Here is a 4209-nt window from a genome sequence, read left to right as displayed (position 1 = left end):
ACCAGTGGTTCCCAAACTGGTCCTCATGGCCTCCCAGATGGCCCACATTTTAAAGGGGAACTCCACCAATTTTGCAAAATTACTTAATCATTAAACTGTTTAGATGTAAATAAAATCATTCAGAGTGGTTTGGTTTGAAATGGGCTTTTCCAGACAAATGTACAGAGTCAAAATCGTTCACCGTTATAGTACTGGGAACCAGATGTCCGAAGTATTTAATGGCTCTAAAAGCTACATGCTATTAAGTTATTACACAAAACAGTTATGAATGCATTGCTTGAAACCTGTTGTTTTGTGATAGTTTTGTTATGAAGTTTTGGCCTAAAACGTACTTTTAGTATAAACTATTACTTCAGGATTATTTCCGTGTTTCCTGTCAAAACCGCATTCTCAACTGAGATCAATGCGCAACAGCTAACGTGCTTTCATAGTTACTAGCCTGTAGCTACAGCGGTTCGACGCGGCTAGCGCCAGTGTTGTATCCGATTCAGTTCCCCCTCAAATTCACGTCCCCTTTGACAAATCAGGTCCTCGGGTGGCACATTCACTGAACAGGAAACAACGGCAAGCAACACTGGAACTACGGTAAGCTAAAAGGTTCAAAGAAGGTTTGTACAGCAGCTGTATTCACCCAATTAGCGACGAACAGTATAAAAAGTATTTATCGGAACGACTGTTTACTCGAATTGAAGATAATATTTATCATGGAATCTCAATTATGCCGTCTTGTCTTTGGTGATTCATATTGGGGATTGGGTGAAAACACAAGGCCGTTCAATCTTTCTTTAAACCTTTTCGCTTTCCGTAGTTCCAGTGTTGCTTGGCGTTGTTTTCTGTTCAGTGAATGTACCACCTGAAGACCTGATTCGTCAAAGGGAACGTGAATTTGAAGGGGAACTGAATTGGATGCAACACCGGCAGCAGCTTTTGTCTACAGTTTATTTTGTACAGTTTTCTTACCCATTTTTGAAAGATGGCAGAGTATAAAGAGGACATCGATAAGGTCTGTTTCCAAAATGTCGGAGAGCCAAATCAATTTGAACCAGAATACACAACTGAGATGCAGCGGTGTCGAAACAGAAGAACCCAGGGCGAATGGAAATTGATGCCGTCAACAACGAACTACTTGCTACTCTGCTCACCAGTTTACTGGGTAGGACAGTGCGGTGCAACTGTGATGTATCACAGCTCCTCTGATGAATAACATTACTCACATGAGCTCTGAGACCGTGTGACGCAACACCGGCAACCCAAACAACACAAAGGGCGTGCAGGGCGTTGTAAGGAAAAAATAGTACCCAAAACAGTATTTTTTCAAATTTATCACTATTTAAACATTATCAGCTTGACATATATAACCTCATGGTTCCACTGACTTACATTAAAAGTAAAGTATGTTTTTTCCTTTTCCTGTAAAGTTACCATTTCGGAGATACGAGGTTTTCTTCCAATAACATCGATATGCAGTAAATGTGTTTTTAAATGACACAACAGCTTGATAGTGAGTATGCTAACTAGCATAATAGCTATTATAGTTTATGCCAGGCATGTCAAACTGGGGACCTTCCAGGCCAAAGTACTGTAGAGATTAACGTTTACCCTCATCTAATGCTCTGAATTGAGCTCATGAAGGCCTCACTAATTAAGCTGATGAGCTGAATCAGGAGTGTTTAATAAGGCAGTGTGCTAAAGTCTGCAGTGTTTGGCCCACGAGGACTGGAGCCTGACACATGATTTAAGTTGCCAGCTTACTTACGTTTGCTATTATGTTAGCTGGCTAGTATATGTGCTACATAAACTATAGACTAGCCAACCATTTCAACTTGATTGGCCTCTTACCTTTAAACACTGTAATTACTGCATGTAGCACTTCAGTCCTTCGGGTTTTCTCTAATAGTTATTTCTATAAAAAACTAGTTTGGAACTGAACCAGTTTTTTGAATCGTCAAACCTGACAGGTTTCCGGCCCTGGGTTTTGCATTATGTAGGACACTAGGTGGCCAGGTAACTACCAAAGATTATAAAATACAGTACTGGAATGTGGATTCAAGGTTGGATTTAAAGACGTCTGGTATATAGTGTAGGTTCTGCACAAAGTCTGCATTATTACATTCTCCTGTTGTAAAGGTTTGTGCATTATTTACCAAACTGTTCATTTTACCTTCTCTCTTGACCACAGTGGCTGCAGTTGACCATCTGCTGTTAAGTGCTGAATCAGCCACGGTTCCATGCCTCATCTAGAAGATTGGACTGCCGTAAACGTTTAACCAAGGCAGGATCAGCTCAGCACCCTAACAGCATCCTCAAATCTTCAGTTTTCTTTATCATCCAATCCAAAAATGCCTGTTCAACCCACTATAGTATTTCACCAAATTTAATGATATGTAAAATCACTGCAGACTCCTAAGAATAGCGGTCACCAACCCTAGTCCTAGAGATCTACCTTTCTGCGGAGTCCAGTTCCAACTGCAATGTTCCACACCTGCTTCAGCTAATTAACTTCTCCAGAAGTCCTTGATTGGCTGGATTAGGTGCATTAGATCTAGGTAAGACTGAGGTAGCATGTTAGATACAGGTTGGAACTAAACTCTGCAAAAAAAGTAGATGGCCAGGGGGGCTGGGGACCACTGCTTTAGAATATTTTGGCTTAAAATCATACCTTCTATGCAAAATTAAGAGCTTAGTGACTTTAGACTATGCAGTACGATCAATGTATTTACTCTTCAGATGAATATTTCTTTAATGTATGGCTGCATCACATTCAGAGTAAATTAATCCAGCACTGTACCTGTTTTCTCCTCTCGACAGCTGATATTAATACATTATCTCTGGTTTGGGGTGGACAGAAACTAACAGATGAGACTGACTCATATGAAAGGATGCACATACTGTATGGGCCTTGAAATCCAATGTATGCATGAAGCTGAAAAAAGTATGTCTTTAGATATATGGGGGTTGGGTGTTACTTCACAAAGCAGGATTTCTTGGTTAGCCTGAAAACTTAGGCCAAAATAAAATCCTATCCAACAGGGGAAGAGCTAAGAGACATTTTTATTGGACAATCCTCAACATTTAGCTTAAGCTATCCAGTATACCAAGAAACGCTGCTTTGTGAAATACCATCCAGGGCCTGTTTTCCAGACCCGAATTAGGCCTAGTCCTTGTAAGTCCTTAAGTGTAGGCCTCATCTGGGGCTAGATGGCATCACATTTGTGGTCAAATAAACCAAAACTCATCTTTAGCATTCCATTCTGCCATTTTACACAGAGACGTTTTAAATTTTAGATGTTTTTCTTATGCTGTGCTGTTTAATATTAAAGTGATTATCCAACAGACTTTAACCTTTTTTCTTCTTTTTTTAAAAATATGTTGCAAATTGGTCCAAATGGTTTGTATGCAGTAGACTGCACAGAGTAACCTAACATTTTTCCCTCTCTGATGCACACAAAGAAACCAAAGGATGAAAAAAAATGAGAATTTAACAAAGTTCTGATGGGATTTTTGGTAGAAGGTGTGTTTCTTAAGATAAGGTGCAAAAACCATACATAAGGTTCCAAAGAGGCACAAAATGGCATCTAACCTTGGGTTGGACCACAATTCTTGGACATCTGAGCCAGAACCCTAAATGATCATTAAGTACTTTAAGAAGTTAACTGAGCAAAAAGGGAAGTGAAGATGCACAGAAATGCACTGCAACATTCAAAACAAGCCTGGAGCAGTAAAACCGTCCGTGAGATACACTATTTGTTCCGTGCATCAAGTCTTACTATTAGATGAAAATAATAGCACAAATATCTAACAACACTGCCTCGGTGGATTAGCAATACATAGGAGCTTGTTTGAGCAAGTTTTCCCATTTACTTTATGCCCAGCAGTAAAGCAGCAATCCATCTTTGAAAAGTGTGCATTGAAGTTTCTCTAACATCTGAAACCAAACCAAAAAGTACCATCATGTTAATTCTTGTATTATCTAAAAATGCCCTGGAAACTTTGTAAAGGTCAGTAAACTTTGTTTTAAAACGTACCATTCAGGACCCAGTTCATGAAGAGAGACTGAGGCCTGTTTTGAATTCAATGTGTTTGGAACACTCAAGTACATCCACCTATTCAGCCTGCTGCCGTTTGATGGCAAATGAATAAATACAAACACAATACAGGACAGCCAATCATAACAGGGGTCATTTACATAGATCAGTCTTAAAGGCACAG

Source organism: Colossoma macropomum, unplaced genomic scaffold, assembly GCF_904425465.1.
Source record: "Colossoma macropomum unplaced genomic scaffold, Colossoma_macropomum, whole genome shotgun sequence".
Taxonomy (NCBI): Eukaryota; Metazoa; Chordata; class Actinopteri; order Characiformes; family Serrasalmidae; genus Colossoma; species Colossoma macropomum.
Note: the sequence above shows the minus strand (reverse complement) of the source record.